Genomic DNA, 24,566 nt, shown 5'->3' on the forward strand with positions numbered 1-24,566 from the left:
GCGGCCCAGAGGTGGCGGCCGTTGGGTGGCGGCCGTTGGTGAGCAGCGCGAGAGCGGCTCCTGAGGGTCGGGGGCGCCCGGTCTGCCCGCAGCGAGGCGGCCAAGAGGTGCAGAGGCGGCCCGGAGGTGCGGGTGTGGCGTTGCCGACAAGAGGCAATTGCTCCCGGTGATTTGGGAGAGGTGGTGCGTCCTTCCCTCTGCCCCGGGGAGGTGTTGAAAGGCTTGAGGCTCGTCGCAGCCCCGAAGTCCCACATCGGGTTGGCTGCGTGACTTCTAGGCCACCAGGCAGATGGCTACTGGCACCTCTTCACAGAATCACAGAGTGTGAGGGGTTTGAAGGGACCAATAGAGATCGTCTAGTCTAACCCGCGCAGGATGGCGTCCAGGTGGGTTTTGAGTGTTTCCAGAGACTGAGATTCCACATTCGATCTGGGCAGATTCTTCCAGTGCTCTGTTAGTGAAGAAGTTTTTCCATAGGTTTGTACTGAACCTCCTGTGTTCCGGTTTGTCACCATTGCCCCTAGTTCTGTCACTGGATACCAGTGAAAAGAGTCTGGTCCCATCCTCCTGACACCCGCCCTTTAGATATTTAAGCATTGATGAGATCCCCCCTCATCTTCCAGGCTGAACAGACCCAGGTCTCTCAGCCTTCCCTCATGTGGTAGGTGCTCCAGTCCCCTAATCATCTCAGTAGCACTGCGCTGGGCTCTCTCCAGTAGTTCCTCATCCTTTATGAATTGGGGAGACCAGAATTGGATGCAGTATTGCAGATATGTCCTCACCAGGGCCGAGTAGGAGGAAGAGGGTAGCCTCTGCCAGCCTGCTTGCCACACTCTTCTTGGTGCTCCTCAGGATGCCATTGGCCTTCATGGCCACAAGAGCACATTGCTGGCTCAAGGCCATCCTGTTGTCCACCAGGACTCCCAGGTCTTTTTCCCACAGTGATGATTTCTAGCAGGTCAGCCCTTAAGCTGTACTGGTGAATGGGGTTGTTCCTCCCTGGGTTCAGTATCCTACACTTGCCTGTGCTGACCCTCATGCAGTTTCTCTCTACTCAGTTCTCCAGCCTGTCCAGGTCACACTGGATGGCAGCACAGCCCTCTGGTGTGTCAGCCACCCCTCCCAGTTTTGTACCAGCAAATTTGCTGAGGGTACACGCTTCCCTACCCAGATCATTGAACTGGAATGGACCCGGTATTGACCTCTGGGGAACACCGCCTGTTACTGACTTCCCACTAGACTCTGTGCCACTAATGACAACCATCTGAGCTCTATCTTTGAGCCAGTTTTCAATCCACCCCATTGTCCTTTCATGCAACCCACATTTCCGTTAGAGGTAACACATCCTGCAGTGGTTCTTCCACCCTAAATGCCAAACCATGGCTTACCTGGGGATCCATGAAGTACTGGATGAGCAGCATTGTAGTAGCAGGGAATGCTGTTCCATTTGAGTACAGGTGGAGAATAAATGCAAAGCTGTGCTACAGCCAGATGAAAAGTAATGAATGTAGAAGCCCATGCCCCAATTCAACAAGTCTAACAACTCCAGCTCATATTTGACATAACCAGACCATGCTTAAACTTTCTAGGAGCTGCAAAATTTATTAACAAAACAGAATATTGTATTGTTACTGGCCATTATAACACATCACCTCAGGGCCATGAATGACAGCTTCATTTGCAGTAAGTAAAATAGGTCAAGAGTTTTCTGGCCTCAGAGGTGCATGGCATATTATGGCTGCCAGCCCTATCCAAGGACGTTATAAAACAGATAAATTAAACATAATGTAGAAAAGCCTGCTTGTCTCTGTTGGCTCCAAAAGATGTAGCTAGGCAAATGTGTCAGGAGAACTGAATCCCACTTTTTCTCCATAAATTATAGCTCTGAAGTAATTTCTGTGGACAGATACTCCTCCAAGTTAAGTACCGCAGCATTTATGTTTGTTGTTGGAAACAAAGACTGCATGGTTATTCAACATGTTACACCATTGGACAAATCTTTCCCTGAGAATTCCTTCTTCTTGCCTAAAAACCACATCAGGGATTGTGATGAGAAAGGTGAAAGCAATGCTGCAGAAGCCTACTTTGTGTACATCAGTGGGTTTTGAGAGGGTGGCGAGGTGCAGTGCTGAGAGAATGTGGTTTGTATAGGATTACTAAAACTTTATTTTAAACCAAGATTTTATTTTTATTTTTCCCATGATTATATATGTGGATATTCATTTCACCAGCCCAATGGAGCACTAGGCATTAATGAATCTTGCCCTGAAATTATCTCAAGCCAGCACAATGAAGCTGTGCAACACAGATCCTTTAATTCAATGAATTACAGACATTCTGAATTACAGACATTTTTATATCCTAAGAATAAATAATTCAGTGGGAGTATTTGTTGGGAAATAATACTTCAATAGTAAAGTGTTTGCTGCCCTGCTGAATTTGAAGGGAGGGGGAAAACATACAGTCCATACTCTATGAATATCTGATAAAACTTCTGAGCTCTTGGATTATTTTATCTTTGAAAAGAAAAACCCAACTCTTCTGAAGAACTGAATTATATAAAGTGTACGGGAGATGCAAAATGAGATATGTCAGGGGTATAAATTTATAAATAGGAATCATCTGGAGAAAAACTGTGGGTCATTTATGAATCTAGAGATCTATGGATTTCAGAGGCTTTTCAGAAGAGAATTGTTGGTGGAAAACAGCGTGCTTTTGTACTACTGTGAGTCTCTTCTCTGATTTCAGGCTGTAGCCAAGAAGCAGTATGACCCATTGCAGAATCCCAGAATAGATGAAGTCTTGCATTCCCAAAGCACAGCCTCCTGCCTTCTGACACACCTGTGCCTCCTCTGATCCTGTGGTGTATGTCCCTGCTCTGGGTGAGAAAAGCATGGTTTTATTTGATTGCCTTTCTGTGGTCTGGAAAGTTTCTTACCTCTTGTAAACCAGAATCAGAGGACAGTGAGAGTAAGAAGTGGTCTGTCACTTTTACCAAAAGGACCTGGATCTTAGGTGTAGAGAGTACCATTAGGTGTGCAGTTCTTGCAGTTGCACATTCGTAATCTTTAGGAGGGGCTGCAGGATTAAGTTCTGAATGGCAACACTCAGTAAATGAACAGTTGTGTGAGGTGGTTCCTTAGATTTCCCGGAAGTCATGTGTGCACTGGTGTAATTTTGAACAAATATCTTTCCAGTACTGACATAAATCTAGCCAGACTAAAGCTAAGAAACCTTGTGAGCTATCAGCTGCTGTTGACACTTTGTTTTACATCACATGTATCCTGCACTGAAAAAGAAACTGTTCATCTCCTATTGCGCTATCCTTGTGTAATTTTTAATGCCCCAAAACCACAGAGTTCATAATCTGACATAGGCAGTTCCCTCAAGCACAAGTCTCAAGTTGTCTTTTACTACTTAGCAGGAATTGTCATCTACTGACATAAAAAGCTGCATGACTGTCACTTTGCATCACATGTTAGATCCAGCAGGTGAAATTTAAAACATCTTTAAAAAAGAGAAAACTTCCTTCATTTTCCTTCAAGGATGTTGGTGCATAGAAAGAGCAGGAAGCAGACATGTCTTTAAAGGCCTGTTCTGTGACTTGTGCAAGCACCGTAGAAAAGCAATTAGAACAGCAGAGGTGCGCATTAATTTGGCTTGCAAACTTTAATATATAAGCTGCTGCTGTAGTTTGTACTTCTAACACTGATGGAAGTGTGAGAACAGGTCTTGAGGAAGAGTAGTCCAGCATGTGTGAAGAACAAAGAATAAGTCTCTCACAGGATTAATTTTAACCTATTGCAAGTTATTTTCAGTAGTGTGTTAGCATCATTACTGGTGTGAATATAAAAAAGATGACAAACAAAAGCCCACAAACAAATAACAACAAGCTTTATACTTTACGTCTGGCTTTCCTTTTCCTTCCTTCAGCAAAGGAAGATATATTTACACCCACGCTGCCCCAGTGTGTTAACACTAAAACATCATAGCCACTGAATGTTACAAGAAGATAAGGAAACACACTCAAGTTAACTGCCTGGCTCATTGAAGCTGAGCCAGAGAATCACAGAATGAAAAGCAGGGGGAGCTTGAGGAGCACAAGAAAATCTTCCCCATCTGGTGCCTACTGTAAAGCACTGAGTACACGCAGCATGGAACTGCAGTTTCTGTTCTCAGCAGAAGTTGGGACATAGGTGTTGCAGACAGCCTTTCCTGGGAAAATTAGCTGGAAAGTCTAAACATATTTCTCCTGGTCACTGGAACTGCATATTTTCAAAGACTTTAGGCATTTCACAGATAGGTAGACCTCGTCCTGACAAATTTCATGTAGCTGCTCCAAAGCTTGGGGGTGTTAGAGCAGCTCAAAAAAAATGTCACTATTTTTTAAATGCGGTTAGTTACTGTCTTTTCAGAGACAGTTGAATTGTGGCTGACCTTTTCCAAAAACTTTGAGCAGACATCAAACTTGCAAAACAGCAGACTATATGGCGAGAGCTGGCAAAGTTATAAGCAAAGTAAGAAGGGGTGTAACAATGGGAAATGCCAGGCATCCTTAATGATTTCTGGTATTTTTTTCCACTACTTTCCATGTAGGGAAGTAACAAATGAGGTAGAGCAGCCTCTGCCCTGCTGGTTTCCCTGCCTGAATACCAGCAGCAGGGGTTGCCACTGTACTGCTGTTGTTGCCTGTCCAGCCCATGATTCAGTGCTGTGAGTGGTCTGAGCCAGCAGTGCATGCCCCCTTTGGGAACTCCAGCTATCCTGGGTTGCAAGGCAGATGCCATCCCTGGAGGTCTTAGGCCCTTTGCTGCTCAATTCCGGGACCAGCCTGGGGTGTGCCACAAATTCCAAGGGATGCAATTAGAAACAGAGGGTCCAGGAAGGGGAGAAGACCTGGACGGATTACAGCTGGCATCCTGATAGTGGCTTGGCTGGGTAGTAAATTCTGAGTACCCGGGCCATGCAGATACATATTGATACCTCAGTTTCCAGTTGGAGTCTGTTTCCAACAATGTAAATTAGAGAAGACTTGGGTTATGAGCGCTTAATGATGGTCAGCAAGTTCAGAAACAGAAAATATTACAAAATACTTTGGGTCTGTGGCTTGTTAATCATCTAGCAATTGTTTTGTGTAATTGGGAGGCATGGCAAGTTTTCTCAAAACAAGCACCCATCTTCCTAGCTGGTTGTGCTGTGTCATTCTACCTCTTCTGCACTGAGGCAGCAGTCCCACTTTGGCTTATCTGAGCCTCTTTAGTGTCCAAATTACCTCCTGAAGAATCTCCATAAATAGGGAGACTCCACAGGTAGAGTCTGAATTGCAGCAATCCTCAGAATGCTAGAAAACCATAGGTACCCTGTAAGAAACCAGGGCAGTCCATGCCCATACTCACAGAAAGCCACAGTAGGGTGCTTAAGGTAGTTCAGTGTGATGCACGAGACCTTTGTCATGAATATCTTTATATGATCTTCTGTTTGTATTGCATGGTATCTTGAATTCTCAGACCTGTGACAGCAGTATCAGAATTCTGTCTGTCAGTGCTTTACGACAAGTCAGCTCTAAATTGGGCCCTTGCAGCAAAGCAGGCTGGTGGTATCCTGAGCTGCCTGAGGAGGTGTGTGCCAGCAGGCAGAGGGAGATGATCCTCCCTTCTGCTCAGCGCTGGTGATCCCACATCTGGAGCAGTGGTGCTCCAGGCAGTTCGTAGAGTCCTGGACCTATTTTGCATGCAAACTGTCTATAGGGAACAGATTGTGCCAATGCTAACTGTAAAAGCATGCATTGTAATCCCAGCTGAGAGTTATTTGGCTTAGGCCAAAACTGTGACAAGTATCATTCTAGCAATTTAACAGTTGCCTTCTAGTGCCATTCATGTCGTTGCCCAATTCAACACAGTAGATGCACCCCAAGGTTGCCAGAATCTGTTTATTTTTAATAAAAGACTAGATTCTCCTACATCAGTCTGAAGCCATTAACAGTTTCTAAAACAAAACTGATAGTTAAAAAAATCAACATGTTATTGTTTGTTATGTTTTTAAAGAGGTGAGACTACTGACAATATAGTAAATCAAATCAGCAGAGTGCAAATAGCAAAAGAGAAGTTTCTCCTTGATCTACATATCTGAGCAAGAAAAGAATTTATTGGGGTCTGTTGTTCCAGCCTCAGCTTCTACACAGCCACTGAGGCCTTCCCTGTTTAGCTGATACTTGGAACCTGGAACCTTCCTCCTGCCTGGCAGGATAGCTTCTTGTGATTTTTGACTTTACATCTTTTGCAGTTTTGTACTTTACAAACTATGTAAGATCATCACTTCACTTATTTCTCTAACACAAATGTAAATAAATTCCAAACATATTTGCCTTCTCTTTGTGAGACCTATTGGGATGCCTTGTAAGAGGAGGACCTTCACTTCCTAAGATCACATGAACAGAGCAGAGTCCTCTACTCACCTTCTCACTTCTTTCCACATTCCTCTGAGTTACTTCTGGTACTTTTAAATCCATACACTGTTTACAAGTGATGGTGTCAGTTACAAGGATAATTCTGTTTCCAAGGCTGATACTGATGTTAATATAAAAAACGCTTCCAAAAGTGCTGAAGTGAGCTGTAAAAATGGCTCTGGGACTGAAAATTTCATACAGCAGTAATCTAAGATTACTTGGTTTTAAGATTGAGAGGTGGCCTTATACATGGGAGAATACCTTCATAGAGGTAAATTACTTGGTGCTAAATTACTCTTTAGCTTATGAGAAAAAAACATTATAAAAATTATATCTGTAATTAAAAAACAGCCAACTTCAATTAAAAAGTAATATATTTTTAAAGGTGGAGGTGACTATCACAGAATAAACTTCCAAAGAGAAGTAGTTTGTTCTCCATTGCTTAATGCCTCCCAAGTAAGGCTGGATGCATTTCTAGAAGATATACTTCAGTGAGTATAGTTACTGAGTTCAACAAGCAGTTGGATAAAATAGTGGCCTCTGTCAGGAAGTCAGATAAAATGATTCATGTTTTATTGTCTTGAAATGACTGAGCTTCTTAGAAGCAAGAGGAAGCTGTTGGTGAATCTATTAAATACACTTCTCTCCTGACCGTAAGCATGAGTTTATGAAGCTGTACGGCTCATACCAGAAACATTGTTCTCTTCTTTGTGAACATTCAAGAAGTCAGGATTCAGCCTAGAAATAAAATGCTCCTCAGGACAGTGTGCTACACTAACAATACCCAGCCACCTTTACCTGGCATAGGAAGCATGGATGAGTTTCTCCACTAGAAGAGAAAGTAGAGAAAGTAAATTGAGAAAGTAAATAGAGGAAGAAAGCCACTAATGCAAATACCAGTGCATATAGTAGTGTGGCAGACAACATCAAATTAGGGGAAGCTGTTGACACTCCCGAGGGCAGAGACCCTGCAGAGATCTTGACAGATTAGGGTGCTGGGCAATTGTAAATCATATGAAGTTTAACAAGTGCCAGATCTTGCACCTGGGACATGATAACCCTGGATATACATACACTCTGGGGGCAAGAAGATGGAGAGCACCCCTGAAAAAAAAGGATCTGGGAGTTTTGGTCAACTGCAAGTTGACCATGAGCCAACAGTGTGCCCTGGCAGCCAGGAGGGCACACCAAGTCCTGGGGTGCATGGAGCACAGCATGGCTAGCTGGTCTAGGGAGGTGACTGTCCCACACTGCTCTGCCCTGATGTGGCCCCATCTTGAGTACTGTGTGCAGCTTTGGGTGCAAAAAGGACACAGTACAAAAAGGATATAGAGCTACTGGAGAGTGTCCAGAGGAGGGCTATGAGTCTGGGGAAGGGTTTAGAGGAAAGGCCATATGAGGAGTGCCACTTGCTCTGTTCAGCCTGGAGAGGAGTAGACTGAGGGGAGACCTCATGGCAGCTTACTGCTTCCTCACTGGGGAAGGAGGAGGAGCAGGTGCTGACTCCTTCTTTCTGGTGACCAAAGATAGGACCCTAGGGAATGGTAGGAGGATGTGTTGGGGAAGTGTAGTTAAGATATTAAGAAAAAGTTTTTCACCAAGAGGACAGCTGAGCAGTGGAACAGTCTCCCCGGGGAAGCAGTTACAGCACCAAGACTGCCTTAGTTCAAGAAGCATCTGGATGATGCTCTCAGGCACATGGTGTGATTCTTGGGGTGTCCTACACAGGGACAGGAGTTGGACTTGATGATCCCGATGGGTAGCCTCCAAAGCAGCAGATTCTATGATTCTATATGCTCACCAGCCCAGTCCCTATAGTTTAGCTTCTCACACACTGCATTGAATGGTTCAGTAGCATTTTCAGCAACAGTAAAGATAATATTGTATTAGATTATTTTAAAAAGGTTACATGATCAAGCAATAGGGTGGATTGTTGCATGCTTGTGATTATATACATCCATGTAAATAATTGAATGTGTTTTATTTCAGTTGGGCAGTGGTGACAATGAAGATTGTGCAATGGGGAATCTGGAAAAACAATCTCATTTACTTGGTCTGCTAGAAGCTGATATTCTCGATTATACTTCTAATTGTTTGTAGGTGTATTTTGTTATCCTCACTGTTTTAATTTTGGCTCAATCTATTTGGCACTGATCTACTAACAGGACACCACAAGTTGCTGTGCTGTGACTTCTAAAAACCTGACTGGAGAATCACTGTTTGCCAATTTCTAATAACTTTCACTTCTGTCAATATAATAAGCATCAGATAGACTGTTATCAAATTATCATGCAGAATGCTAATCAGTTGTGTCTGGCAGCTCAAATAAGATTCTGGGTAATGCACCATCTGGATAATAAAAGGCACACAGATCCCTTTATACAGATGCTGTGGTTTGAGCCTGGCTGATAACAAAGGTCCATGTGGTAACTCACTCCCCTTCCCCCATTTTAGGATAGCAAGGAGAGAATCCATCCAAAACCTCATGGGTCAAGACAAGGCCTAGGAGGATTTCACTCACCAATTATGGTCACAGGCAAAACACACTCAAGGGAAAAATGGATTTAATTTATCATTCATTGAATCAAAACAGGGCAAAAGGAAAACAAAACCAGAGCTTAAATACCTTACCCCACCCCTGCTTTCTTCCCAGGCCCAAATCACTTTTGTTCCCAGTATCTCTACCTCCTCCTCCCCAGCTGGCACAGGGGGACAGGGAGTGGGATTTACAGTCCATTCATCACAGGCTATTTCCTGCTGCTCCTTCCTCCCCAGGGAGAAAGGTTCCTCATAGTCTTCCCCTACTACAACGTAGGGTCCCTTCCACAGGAAACAAGTCCTTCATGAACCCCTTCAATGTCAGTCCCTCCACAAGGCACAGTCTCTCCAGAGCAAACTCCTCCAGCACAGGCTGCCCACAGAGCCTTGGACTACCTTGGGCACAGCCATCTTAAAAAGAGACTGGATGTGGCACTCAGTGCCATGGGCTGGGAACTGCAGCGGGAGTGGATCAAGGGTTGGACTTGATGATCTCAGAGGTCCCTTCCAACCCAGCCAATTCTATGATTCTATGATCTCCCCTGGCACAGGGTCCTCCACGACTACTGCTCCACATCTGCTCCATCACCATCCTCCAGAGGCTGCTCTACCATGCTCCTTCGTAGGCTGCAGGGGGACAGGCTGCCATCTCACCATAGGACATAGGGAAAAATCTCTGTTCAAGGCACCTTTTCCCTCTCCTTTCTCACCGACCTTGCTATCTCTGCTCTGGCACTGTTCTCACCTCTAATATTTCCTCTGTCCTCCTCATCCTCTTTCTGCCCTCAGAGTCTTATTGTTGCTTCTTGAATATGTTAATCGGAGAGGCACATCCCTTGTCACAGATGGCCTCAACATTAGCAAGAGGTAGGGCCAGGAATTTTGGAGCCAGGGGAGCTTTCAGCAGCTTCTTACAGGAGCTATGCCTGGGGCTCCTCCCCGCTACCAAAAACAGCACCACATTAGCACAGAACAACAAAAAATCTGGAAAAATCCTTTAGATTTCTGTCATTACAGCTAAATATCTGCAGTCCAGTATCTGAGGTGCAGTAGGAGCTGAAGGGGAGACACAAGGAGGATTGATTGGTCATGGGTTGTTCAGAGACATTCAAGCTGCTACATCTGTGAGGGGTAAAAGTGGGGAAGGAAAGGTGTGACATGGGGACAGAGCATCTGTGCATTGAAGGTATGATTAAATGTTTGTGTATTCAAGCAGAAGGTCTGAAGTACCTGGTATGAAGTACTTAGTGCAGGGTTACCAGGTAGCATGTTGTAGCCCAACATGCCTCCCAGAGCCTCCCTCTGTTTTCTGAGCTGTAAGCTAACACCAAACACTATGGCTTTTCTTTAATGTACATATATGTGATTTTCATATGTTAATCAGCATAGCATCTATTTAACATACACTGAATCTCTTTTTTCTACACGTGTCCTCCCCAGCCTGATAAATTAATTGTAAATTAAAGTTACATGGAATGACTCCTTGACTTCAGAAAGGCTGGTTATGGCCTTTTGTTAGATTTCAAGAGAATATTATGCTGGTTATTAATATTATTGGCTACCATTTTGAGTTAAATTTAATCAGTACCATTTGAGAGGAGAGCCTGAGGATATGTATTTTCTCATACTGTTTGTTCAGTTTGCTGTTGGTTTAAGTATATGCTTGAGCAGACAATAGGAATTTAGGAAGAGAAAGAGCAGTTCAATATTTTACCCAGCACTTAGGAGAAATACATTCACTTCTCAGATCTCCCAGAAACTCTCCAGGTAGTTTTGAGCAAGTTATTCAATTACGGTTTCCATCAGTCCCTGATTTGTGAAATGTACAGCAGTCCATCAAGTCATGATTCCCTGGTTTGTAAGAAGTCTGGAGTGTTCAGGACTATGAACTCAAACACTACAGCACTATGAGCTCCTTGCTTCCAATAGACCACAAGGAACAAAAGAGGTGTGCATCACTAACCCTGCAAGACCTTGTCATTAGCCTCAGTGCTTCATGGCACAGCCTGCACATGTGCCTTGGTGCACAAAGCAAGATGCACCAGTGATGCAGCTTGTCTGACTTAACAGTCTGTGGGGCAGTCAGATTCCTGGCATAATGTTAAACAACAAGGGCCACACTGATTTTATGACTTTGCTATTGAGACATAATGCTTTTATTTTATCCCTGGCAGTATTCTTTTAGGAATAGTTTGTTATTGTTCTTACTTGTGTTATAAGCAGCTTTAGTTGTTCTTCTGCTTCAGCATTTGCCTTTTGAGCTCTTGCAAGCCTAATATATAAGTAGTGGTAATAATATACATAATACATCACACCTCTGCTTTGACAAGCTGCTTTGACTGTTGTACAGGAATTGGAAATCTCTCTGTTGGGTACTTCAAGCATTCCAGTGCTTTCTGGTTGATCATCTTCTGGAGCTGCTAAGTGTGTTCCAGAGCAAAAGATACTTCTGCTTGCATGAGCAAAGGATTGGCTGTATCTAAGGGATGTGTCAAGCTTACACCGATTGTTTAGATTGTTGTTTTGTATAATGTGCTCTTGGTGTGTCTCATGAGAGTGTGCAGAGAAACTATCCTGCTGTAAACTTGGGAACCACATCCTGGCCCAACTCTTCCAGGAGCCCTTTTACCCCACACTGATATCCTACATTCTCTACAACCATGCCACAGATCCCTGAGTAAGGTTACTACTCAATTCCTTTCAATAACTCCCAAAGACTTGGGGTGAGTGGAAAGGAAAAGATAGCAGTAAAAATGTGAACCAAAAACTGCATCTCTGGAGTAGCAGCTTTAGAGTCACATCATCCCCTGTGAGCAGATTTCCTCTCATGTAAAATGGTATTGCCAAAAGCTATCCCCAGGTGCTTGGCTTAGCCTGGACACCTGCACAGAGCAGGGAGGCTCTTTCTCCCAAGCCTACTCTTGGATCACAGAGGTGGGATCTCTGTCTTTCCTCCATCATCTCCCTATCATTTGCCCTCTCCCTCACAGCCAGCTGGTCCAATACCAACACAGTTCAACAGCACACTAAGACTTGGTGTGGGCTGGGGAAAGAGAACAGGGCATGACCTTTTCTGGAGGGGATTCTGGCAAAATTTTCTTGAAGCTGTCTCTCCTCCATGTTTGGAGAAAGGGCTTTGCTATTTGGGAGTACTTGAATCTAGGCTCTGTTCCAGAAATGCAGCATTTGCCATTCTCTTGAAGATCCACATAAATTTTGTTCAAGTTAGAAGTATTGCTATTGCTACCATTAACTAGAGCTAAAATAAAAAATTATTGCTTTTATTAAGAGAATTAGAATAAGATCAGCATGCTTCTGGCAGAATTAGAGAACAACTATAGCTGAAGTGCTGACCTACATAAAGAAAAAGAACAAACTGAGAACATTCTCACTTGGTCTCAGTGACAGGAGAAGCAACCTTGCTTGTACTAAGCCATATGCTTAATCCAGAACTTAAAAGTTCTACATATTGGCAAGCATACAGAACACATACACTTTGAAAACTTAGCAAATGTCTGCTTACTGCTTTATAGAAACTCTAAAAATGTCTAATTGGAATAACAAATGGAATATTAATTCAAATGGTGAAAAATTAGATTTCTAAAATAAGAATGAGCAGTTAAATCAGTGCATACCCAGGAGCAATTGAGGACAAAATCTAGTTCCTCTCAGGAAAATGTTCTTCATGTACTGTATATCAAAGTAGCATGCATTTTTACAAATATACAGGTAATTCAATATATATCAAGCTGTAAATATGTGTTTCTACATTATGCTTTTAATATAAATCTAAACAGTGCCATTGATTTATCTAACTGTGAACTGTTATAGGGTGGGTGACTGACCTATAAACTTCCTATGCTGACTTGATATGAGACCACACCTTTCCCTTGCTATAAGAAAGAACTTGATATAGACATATACACTTTTCTTAGGCATAGATTGGATGTTCAGTGACCAGCCAGCTGTCTGACCAAATATATCAGGTGTCATTTAGTTTATGCATATAGCTAAAAGACTCCTGGTTGGATTGAGAACTGAATGAGACCTGATCTGCACTCAGGATAGAATATGAACTAGAACCAGTTTATTACTCTGGAATTAAAAGACTATGATTGGAAGCCTTAGAGGAAAAAAATCTGATTTAAACATCACGTCCTAACTTGAACACTGAAAATGACAAACATTTTCATGTGGAACTAACCAAGCTGTCACAAAGGCAATTGTACAATTAGGATCCATAGTGGCACAGTAGCCTGGTGTGCCCTTGAGCTGATGGAACTGGTGCTACAAGTAGCAGGTTGCTTTAGGTGCTGCTTGCTGAGGAGGGATGGAGGCACCCACATTGCTGTCACACACCACAGGTATTTGGGAAACTCCATGAGAAGGGTGAGAAAGATTCTACTTAATTTTCATGCATGGGATGAAGGCTGTTCAGCCATTTTGTGGAGATCAAGTATATTCAGCCTGCTGGTGGGGCTAGGCTCAGTCTCTATTTGGAAAATTAGCTGGCGAATTTGTTTGGCAAAAAACAAGTCTCTATAAAGCATAGAAATCTGAAACTGGGGCACATTTCTCTACATTTCAGTGGGGATTTGCATCAGGACAAATCACTGCCAAGTGAAAACTGCCAACTCTGAAACATGGAGGTTTATTCTCTAATTAACAATCTGGTTTTAATAATTTTCTATGAAGGAGAAAACATTCATTTTCCCTTCAACTTATCCTCAGAAAGAATGGTACCCTTCTCATAAAGAATTTTTGGATTATTTTACTTTAGCCATATTTTAGCTATAATATTTTTGGTTTCCTAAAAGTGGAGGGAAATGTATAGCTTTTCGCATATGAGTGATGCTGCCCAAAATGCTGAACATTTCACCTTTCTTTTAATCTTTTATCTTAGGCAGATACTAAGCAGGGAGAATATAGGAAGGAAGAAAACGGGGAAGTGGCAGCAATACTAAGCAGAGACATTATTATTGGCACTGATTATAATGGCATCTGTAATAGTGGAAAGAAGATAGGTCTACTTATCACCTTTTCCAATATGTGTGTTTTATTTTATTTTATTTAGGCAAATTAGTTTTCTTCATCTATGTTTTAATATTAACATTTGAATAGAGAAGATGTACTGCTGAAACATCACAGGCAACTAAAAAGGAATACAGTGGTAACTATGGACTGTGTTGTCCTGTAGGGACAGAAAATTACTTTTACAGGTATTGTCCCTTATGTTCCAATTTAACCCATATTTTTTCTCAAAATACTTGGGAAGAACTTTGTGGCTTCATTAGGAGCTGAAAGCAAAATATGTAAAAATGCCATCCTGATGTATATCCAAACTTGAGCAACTGCTCCCTCAGTTACTCCTGCCTCTGCCACCCCACAAGAACTGATCCTGGGCTCAGCCTGCCTAATCACTGTGTACTTGCACAGCCTGGGCTGAATGTCCCACTTTTCTCCCAGCTTTGTTGGCAAATGCCAGAAAGCTCATGGAGGAACTTATGGAAGATCAGACTCTGTCATAACAGCTTGAAGGATCTTTCCATGGAGACAGGCCTCCACACTGGCTTCTTCCCAGAATGCTAAAATATACCAAGAGCTATAAACCGCATGTGGGGAAAAAATACTCTGAAATGCACCAGGTGTTGTGACAAAACCAGTGAATTGCCTTAGATCTGCACAAAAAATTAAGGATAATGTCATCTAATCATTATCATCAGAACATCTCCAGCAGAAGTCATCTGACAAAGGAGTGTTAAATTAGGGCACATAACAATGGTACAATAAGTATGCCAGGAGATTTAACTGGAAAAATGGCTTTTCATTTTCAGGCACTCCCCACAATGGCAAGAGCAAAAAGCAAATAAATTCCCAGACTGAAAAAATAAAGGGAAAATAACATTTTATCTATGCTGGCAATTGACTAACATTGTTATGCCATGTAACTATGTGGTTTCTCTGTTCTGGTAACCCCTGCCTGGGCATGGCCTATGTAGAAATGCTTGTTGATCTCATGAGTCATTCCCAGGAGATGGCAAACATGACTAAAAGACTGGAAGACAAGACACATGCTACAGGATGAGAACCAAAAGAACTGGAGGGTGGCTGAAAAGCTGTCAAGAGAATATCTGTGAAGTGACTATGCAGGGAAAAGGATATGAAGGAAAGATACAGAACATGAGCACAGCACTCTTTTGGTCTCATTCCTCCATAGCTGCTGCTTCTGTGCCAGGGAATCCCTTGCAATGCCACATCAAGCTGAGGGGGGCAGCTACCTCACTGGGGACCAGTTATCCCACTGGTCCCAGCCACAAGACAAGGAAACCAGGAATGTTCTCCCTGGCATGCACCTACCATTCTCCATTACAGATGAGCCATAGAACCTTAGTAAGCTGTTCAGTGGTTTGCTTGGCTCAGGGTTGACATTGTCTTGCTGTTTATATAATCAATAAAAGCTTTTTGTTTATTGAGCAGATGTTCTTGGTTAAAAGGTTTATTGAAGCACACTCATCCTTCATAAAACATGTGGATGTCTTTTGGGACAGACAGTCAAATTTTTAATGTCGCAGGAGGTCATATTCAATTGCAAATACCATAGCATATTAACAACACATGTACAGCAGCTTTAAAATTGATAATGTGCCATATTAACCTATTAAAGTTCATAAAAATCATTGGGGGATTTTTGTTAATCGATGCATGAAGAATGATCGAGGCCCATTTAATGGCCCACACCCAGCTTTTGAAGATAAAAGTGTCTCCACTCAACTGCCCAGCTGATGGAGGCACTGAGCAGTCACCTCTCTTTCCATACTCCACTAGAAAGAGCTTTCTGTTATTCTGCCACCCACTGAGTAGGCATTTGCCTTTAGAAACTCCTAAAACACAATATGCATTGGTAACACAAGGCAGAATTTTCTCAAATGCTTCAAGCCATGGCCTGACATGTTTCCATTTTTCTTTCCTTCTTCCTGAATTGATGGTCATTCTTCAGATGTTGGTACTGTAGCTTAGGATTTATTTTTCTCAGATCTCCAGTTGCCAAAAAGCCTATCACCCTGAGAGCACATCAGATCAGATTTCTCAGAATAGCAGTAACATTAACGTACCATTTAATGTCTGAAATATGAGGCCGTGGAAGTGGGGAGATGTCAAATTAATGCTACCAAACTTGAGTTTTGAAACACCTTGGCACTAGAGACTATTGCAGGACTTTGTAGACCATGTAACCTCAAAGTGATTCCAGAAAAAAAATAAGGAAACAGGTTTTCAGGTTTGGTCCAGCATTTCAACAAAAGAGAATCAAATTAAGAGAAAAAAAATCAGTCAACATAAGACAATTATGTTTTAAAAAGAATGTTTCCATTTAAAACTTAAAAAAAATAATATTAATACTGCAGCTGCTTATATCTATAAAGCATAAGCTAATATAGAATTTTTTAAAAGCCTATCTTGCTATTTTTTGATTTGTTGTAAAGAAAGCCACAGATCAGTTATTTGTATAGCTCTGAGGCTGGCTGCTCTATGACATTTCCTGTTTCTTTTGTTTCAGTTTTAACAATTTTTTCTACTTTTATAAACACCATCTTATTATCTTGATCTCATTCTGCTCTTTTCCTTCTAGATAAAAAATTGAATTTTTTTTTACTTAGTTTGAATCTAGCAATGAAAAATTATAAGAAGATATTTTATACAGATATGTGTGTTTGTTTTCTTGGACAAAAGAGATAACATTGTCAGCTATGTTTTTTTAGCAACAGATGCAGACTTACATGAAAAAAGGCAGCAAAGAAGTTGGCATTGAGAATTAATTTTACATTACCAAAACCAAGTTTTCAAAACACAGCAGCCTATTCTATAATACATCATTGTATTTAATAACTTCAGTCAATGTGTGTTATCGATTTTGTGTTACAAGTTTTGAGAGGTGAAATAATACACTAAGCATATTAGAGATAAATATATTATCGCTGATTATCAGTTTAAAAACGTGGATCATTTGGAATATTATAGTTTTCTCTTTCTTGTTTCAAAACTTCATAAGAATAACTTGTAGTAGATCTCAGCACCTGCTCTGTTTTGTTTGTCAGCACCATTACATTTAAAGCTTTGTCTTAATTTCCAAAAGACCAAGTTATAGATATATTGAGCCATGGTGTCACTGAATTTCTACTTCTGTCAGTAGCACAATCCATTGAAACATCACCACATTCTTGCACCTTTCTTTGTGGAAGAAAGAAAAGCAGGTTTGGCAGTAAAGATGTTGCAGCAGAAAGGTTCACAAGACAGTGAGAGCTGGCTGAAAACTAGGACTGTCATTGTACAAAAAAATTATCTAAATTGGTTTTATTGCAAATGTGTTTTAAATTTAAATGCAATTTCAGGACAGCATGTTATTTTTTTTTTTGTAACAGTGGCTAGTAATAGTGAGTCTTACTCCAGAAGAGTAAACCTGGGTTGGTGAAGATTCTTTTCTTTGTTGCCATAGCTCTGTCAGTACAGACTGCACAGGATTTCCCTTTGTATTATTCCATGTTCTTTTCTCGTTTGAGAAGTATCAAAGAAATTGTCATTTCTTGATAGGCTGGTATTTAATGGTTAATGTTACAAGTCAAACGTTAACAGAAACTCCTCCTCCTTTTTCTAGTTACAATTGTCTCTGTGATATATATATATATATATATATACAGTGGAACACTCAAGTAAGGTTTGGGAAGAGTTCATGGTTCTAGCAGATGTTAAGCAGGGTGTGTGACTTTACAGGGTGACTTTACATCTTTTGTTTGATTCTGAAATTACAGTGCTATTAAAAGTATTTTAGATTCTTAGAAAACTCTGAGAAAGTCTGACCTGAGTCTACAAGGAATATCTGTGTGGGAAGAGGCACCGATGTGTTTCAGCTTTGTAGTCCTGTTGCCTGGAGCACTTACTCTGGGAATACAGCACAAAATTTTGGCTCCTGTGGAAATCCTGCTGACTCCCTGCCTCTGAGCCCCTCAGTGGGGGACCTTGCCAGAGGCCATGGGGCTGCCCAGGCCTGAGGTGTGGGGACAGACGTGACATAATAGAGTGACCACAGCTCTCCCTGCTTACCAGCGTGTGCTGGGGGCCAAGCTGTCCTAGACCCATGTGGCTTTACCCCCATTTCATAAGAATTTTTTTGAGTTGATATTCCTTCCCATGTCAGAAAGAAAACAGTTTCCTCCTCCACAAAAAAAAAAAAAAAAAAAAAAAATTAATTGCCTTTTTCTGGTCCTCACTATTGAAAATGCTGAAAGGAGTGCAGAAAAGCATCAGGCCGTAATCCCATAGGATGCAAGTGGAAAACAGCTACCTAACCAGTTGATGTACCTTGGAAAATCCCAGACAAGTACAAAATCAAGCAACACTCAGCTGTCATCACACATTCCAGCAAAAGATGTAGTCTCTCATTTGCAGGCTCCAGACTGTCTCTACCAAAATGTGTCCCTCTTTTCAGCATGGGAACAGTGCTGCTGCTTCGAGGCACAGGGACACGTTCCTGGTGCTGTACCAAGCAAACCCCTTGCTGCTCTGAAAGTGCCTGTGGCCTGCAACGTGGGGACAAGAGATCCCACTGAAGATACTCCGGGCGCTAAAATATTTCTGAAGGTCTGGGCTTCCTGTTCAAGCTTTTTCTATATTCCTTGGTTTGCATTTTCCCACTCGTTTTTTTCCATTCTTCTGCTGCTAGCTATTTCTCATGAATATCTTAGTCAGCAGGAACCTACCCTGCTTCAGCTTTACAAGAATTTTGACAATTGAAATTCACCCCGTCAGGGGTTTCAAAGCAAATCTCAACAATTCTTCATCTATTCCTAGCTGTGAATTGCACAGACATCTGACCCAAATTACAGCTTCAGCTTGCAAGAACAGGACTTTGCTCAATGCAAACCAATTGCTTCCAAAGTGTTTGTTTCATCTATGCAATATTTTTAAATGCAAGTTTGAACACCTGATTGGAAAGAACTTTTCACACATTACCAACTAAAGACTGTGATTTCCTTCACTATTTTCAAGCAGATAGAATAGTAATTTCCCTGAAATTTCATTTTTTAATGGGAATGTATCAATTCTGATGAAAAGTTTAAAAAAAACTATATTGGAATGACTTAAAATGAAACAGAGAGATTGAAGCCCAACACTTCCAATTTATTTTCAGCCTTCTTATTTCCCTGTCGTTGTTACACTGCAAATTTTATTATTTCAGAAAAACTGTTTTAAGGGGTTCCTATGTCTTTGGGTACATTTTTCTCCTTGTTTCCAAATTCTTATTCTAGATTTTTAAAAATTTAAATTTTGACTTTTATTCATAAATTAGAATGAAAACAAGATTCAAAATACAAGACTTTGCCTTGAGATGTAATTACTTCCTTTCACTAGCTCAGAAATCTGTCACATCTGAATCAACCCCGTAACAGGTCTTGTACCACACATCAGATTCCAAGGAACTGACTGCAGTTCATGTCTGTCTCCAGATGGATTCACTGGCTTCATCTCAGGCTGTCTAAACCTGGGATGGTGCCCATGTGCCATACTGAGGAACCTTCAGTGAGGTAAGATGTGAGAGGTCAGATTTTATTGGCAATGCCTAAGGGTGCTGCTGTAGAAATTCTCTTGTGATTAATGTTAATGAAAGTGCTCTCCACGTGAGTGCACTGAGTGTCTGACTTCTGTATGAGTTGTGAGCTTTTGGGCTGAGTGATAACTGTATTGGCAGTGAGCTACAAGTCCAGGGGAATCAGGGATGATTTTGGTCTCACCATGTCCTGAAGAGGTTTTTTTGTTGTTGTTGTTTTGTTTTTCCAATCTGCATATGAGATAGGTTTGATATTTGTTTCTGGATTTTGCTTGTTTTACTTATCTGACCAATGGATTGCAGGACATGTCTCTACACCTGAAGTCTGGCAACAGGCTAAGAAGAGCAATGATGCTGTGCATGTTGGGTCAGTGATAATGCTGAGGATTAGTGACTAGCACCCAGTTCACTTTCTGTAGTTTTTCTGAGGCTTGGCAGCTGGCACCTTTTCAGTCTCTAAAAGGTGTCTTGTGAACAATTCAAAGTATGGGTCCCTGCAGATGTCTCTTTAGAGTGTATGTCCCAAGAGACAAAACATTTTCATTTTATATCCGAGGTACACTTGGGTAAAGACAATTGCACTGACTGCTTTACTGAGCAGGGGAGGGAAGTTTTTCTTAGTTGTGGTGTAGAGATTACATCTCCTGTTTGATTTCTGTTCAGGAAGTTATTCCAGGCTGTTTACTGGTGTTTTGAGTTCTTCTTTTGATCAGCATAATCTTTTCTTTAATTCATGTTCATGTTGCTTCCATAGGGATAATTTGTTCTTTTGGCAAACTATTTAATGACTGACCTTTTATGCTGGGGGACTGATTTGAAACACTCCTAACTAGATGTTAACATGGGAAACATTTGGAACTGCAGCCTCTCTGTGCAGTGATTTAATCTTGGCTGATGTTTGGTGACATTTCCACCCTGAGGAAAGACAGTATAACTCACAGAGTATTCTAGTGCCACTCTCTCTGTAGTACATTGGACAGGTTTTAATGCAATGGTAGATAATTTATTTTCTATCTTTATCTTTATAATCTATATTATTATATCTTTATTCTATCTTTATTTCTATCTTTATTCTATCTTTATTTATCTATCTTTATCTATATCTATAAATAGATTTATTCTATCTTATTGTCTATAACAAAGCTGAAGATAAGAGTTTGAACTGGTACTTCATCGTTTATATATTTTTTTAAACCTTTTCCTTCTATGACTAAGACTCACCTTATATAAAACATTTAACTGTGATAATGTTTGGATTTCTCCTAAGGAGACAGTTTTGCTTTGAGAGATGGCTTTTCTTCAATTTAAACAGTGCTGGGAAGTAGGAAAGTTAATATTAATTTTTTGTAATCAGCACATGAACTAGACAGCCCTGGGTCTTTGCCACTGTGTAGAGAAGTTCTGGGATTCAAAGAGATAAACAAAAATGCAGCTTTCATCTAACCTTAGGCACTAGCAAAAGTGAAAAGTAGGAAAACTCCATATTGTAGGAGGTGTGGGATATCAAAGTTTGGGATAAGTGGTCTGGGCTTGGCTCCTGTGCCCCCACCAAAGCTCTGCACCAACTCCCTTCTGCCTTTCTCTGGACTAAGGTGTGGGACACAGAAGGAAAATGGTTGTGGCAAGGGTCTTGGGAGATCAGCTCTGCTTGGACCCACATTTGCTGAACTTGTGTCCATTGGTGACTCACCAGATCGCATCAAGATACCCACAGTATCTCAGCTTTGTACCAGCAAGGATTGTACGGGAGTTGATTCTTTCCACACTGAGCCTTGACACAAGCATCTGTGTTCCCAGGATGCCAGCCAGCACTAGTGGTTTGCCACTTGAATTTTCAAGATCTGCTAGTCTCTTTTTTCAGGACAGAAGAAAAAGACCTGAGAAAAAATCTTGCCATCTAGTTATCAACAGGCCTTTACCCAGAGGCTTAAAGAGAAGGAGAGGAACTTGTGGGGGATGAAACACTGAAGTGTTTTGTCCTTTCTATGGTTGTCATCTTGAGGCAAAGAATTTGGCAAATAGACTTGCAAATTGTGTGTGGTTTGGCTATGAACCCTCATCATTCCTCTTTTGTTCTCAGTTAGATTTTCTCTCTGGACCATGCAATTTTTGTCTAAAACACATGTGGTTCTGCCACATTTAACAAGTTAACATTTAAAAAGTTAACAAAAGGTTAACTTTTGTTGATGGGGCATGTGTTTTAATTATGGAGAATAAGGGTTTATGGTCTGTATTCCAGGTGATTTGGGAGTAAAAGCTGCATTTCCCATATCAAAGCCCAAAGAGGGTAATTTCAAAATCACACAAAGCTACCACAGGACCAGAACAAAACTTGTTGCACATGTGACTTCAGAGAAGCCACTGGTCAACAATATTAAAAGGTAAAATATATGGAAGTGGTTTATTTGGAATCTCTGCTAGGTTTGCTCTGCAACCAGGTAATGAACCAAAAGTATATAGGTCTCTAGAGTGAAAAATCACAGCTGGGAGTGCCATGAAGCATTCTCCAGAAAATTATATGAGAGGATTAATAAGCTAATTGAAGAAGCTGAACTTGTATCACCAGTGTTGTTCTGGTGGCAATAAAACAGGTACTTCTCTTGTAAAATCAAGACTGTTGACTGCAAAACATAAGAAATGACCATTCTGCTGTAGTCAGTGCTTGGTAACAACTCAGCTGGAATATTGCCTGTGCTGGTCTGGCTTACATCCCTGCAGATGGAGAAAGTCAGAAGAAAAGCAGCACAAATGAATAGTGATCAAGAAAATATGTCTGAAGAAGAAACATCGAATGAACTGGGTTCTCAGACCAAAGAAAAAGAAGACTGAAGCAGTCAGGAAGGTCTTTTATGTCCTTAAATTCACATGAGGGTGCTGTATAAAGGAAAGGAATAATCTGTTTCTCATATTCACAAGGGAAAATAATAGGCTTAACTTATTGCAAAGGATATTCAGGGTAAACATTAAGGGAAAGGTTACAAAATTATGGGCTGCCATTCTTTGAAACATGAGTCTGCCAGGACAGGTTCAAGTATACATGATGCAGCCTTAGGGCAATGGACTTTCTGGTCTCCAAAATCTCTTTACAGACTTTATTTCTAGGAGCCTGTGAAATTATACAATTTAAGATAACATCTGATAGTGGACCTCAGCCAGCCTACATGGCCAACTGTCTCCAGGTTAAAGAAAAAAGAGAATTTACAAAAGATAGCTCTTCATAATAACGATTTATAGTACTACAATCAGGTTTGTACATTATTCTAGTTGAAAAATATGTAGATTTATAAATCCAGATTGTAGCTATTTGTTTTGCACCTGGGTTTTATTTCTGTTATGTCTTGAACTTTTTATGACTTTGTGCATTTCACTGTTAAGGATCTGCTTGTAAATAATTGTGTGCCTTGAAAACTTTGAACTTGGACAAGCTTAGTCCATCTGAATTGCTTTTATAGTCAACAAACTTTGTTGTCTCCCTGCTCACACACTTCTGGTTATTTATGTGTATGCAGAAGAGCATGGGCCCTGCCACTGATTCATGAGGGATGCCCTTGATGTCCTTTCTCCATTGAGAAAACTTTGTTTTCTATTATTAAACCAGTTTTTAATACATAAAAAGCTATCTTTCCTCTAATCCTCTGGCCATTTTATTCTTTCTGAAAAGCTTCAAAGGAATCTAACACACATCATGCCTTTCCTCTATGTAGGATGGAACCTTTCCCAACACACCATATTTATCTATTTGACTACTTCTAGACTTAGCATGTGCCATGTCTTTGAGTGGAAGTCAGGACTGCTGATCTGTTTCCTGGATTAAAAATTAGTGTCACATCTGTCATCTTCCATTCCTGTGTCACCACTGCTGAGGTGATATGTCTAGATGGATTATATATCCAAGTGGTAGTTCCATGACTTTTTATCTGCATTCTAGCTATATTCAGAACTCCACTGTGAATCCCTTCTGGTTCTGCCAACCAGCTTTATTCATATTATCAGACTCAGAAAGCCTCATCTATTCATTCTTCAGTTTTAGGAAGTTTCTTTGACATAAAGAAAAGCTTAAGTCCAACACAGTGGACACTGAAAGTTTTCTGCTAACCTTATTGCCATGGCCTGCTGCCTGTCTTGATTGCTCCTTTTATTTCCTAATATCATATCAGTCTTACAGAATTTTGGCTGGTTTCTGTTAGAGAAAAATATTTTATATATACTTTTATAATATATATCTATTATATGTTTTATAATATATTATATATACTTTTTGCCTTTAGTGACTTGCACTTTAAAATCTTATAGCTGGTCTACCTTGTTTATTTATTTATTTGTTCGTTTTTCTTTTATTTGGGGAAGTGGGAATAAACTTTTGTTAGCTTCTGTTGTTTAACTAAACTGACTTATTTGGCTTATCAGGGGTCTTTCAGAGTTTTTATTCCCTGGAGAGACACATTTATTCTCAGGTTCTAAAAGGTATTCTTAAGCAACCACTGTACTACCTATAACCATATTATCCTCAGTTTCCTTTTAATTTCTTATGAAAAAGTTCCTCACTTTTAGGTGGACCTCTTTTTAAAAGAAGTTTTAAGCCATTATTGTGGGGGTTGCATGTGTGTCTGCCTATTTTATTCCTGCCAAAAGGCTGGCTTTAATACACTGTGATCCCTTGTAGGGACTACTGCTTACATGGCTGCCCGCTGCATCACCTGCACTGAGTCAAGAGCTGTGTCTTTGCTGCAGGTCCTCTAAGGCCGTGGTTACAGTGTGACTTTAATCGCTTTCATTAGTTTGTGCCACCACTAAAGAGGGAGGTCTTGCCTTTTCTCCCTGCTGCTCCTTCCTTCTGGATCAGGAAACAGAACTAAGTAACACTATGTGATGCTTAGCAGTGCCATTTAAATCCTGTTATCTTTCACCTTGGAAACAAGAGGTTAAGCAGGGAGCTGAGCCCCCCAGAGCTCCAGCTCAGCTCCCTTTCTGCCCCTTGAGTGG

The 24,566-nt window shown here is 41.0% G+C and overlaps 1 long non-coding RNA gene across 2 annotated transcripts in view; it reads left to right on the forward strand.

Moving 5' to 3' along the window:
* Positions 1-3: 3 nt before the first annotated feature.
* The window catches only part of LOC139794059 (uncharacterized), a 30,404-nt gene continuing 5,841 nt past the window's right edge, over positions 4-24,566 (forward strand). Inside the window, exons 1-3 of one of the 2 annotated variants that reach the window (XR_011724934.1) lie at positions 4-386; positions 2,749-2,882; positions 19,483-19,560. This is a non-coding gene — a long non-coding RNA (uncharacterized lncRNA). Of the gene's footprint in view, positions 387-2,748; positions 2,883-19,482; positions 19,802-24,566 lie in introns of those variants that run through there. The other variant, XR_011724933.1, reaches the window with a different exon arrangement.

This window comes from Heliangelus exortis, chromosome 3, assembly GCF_036169615.1.
Source record: "Heliangelus exortis chromosome 3, bHelExo1.hap1, whole genome shotgun sequence".
Classification (NCBI taxonomy): domain Eukaryota; kingdom Metazoa; phylum Chordata; class Aves; order Apodiformes; family Trochilidae; genus Heliangelus; species Heliangelus exortis.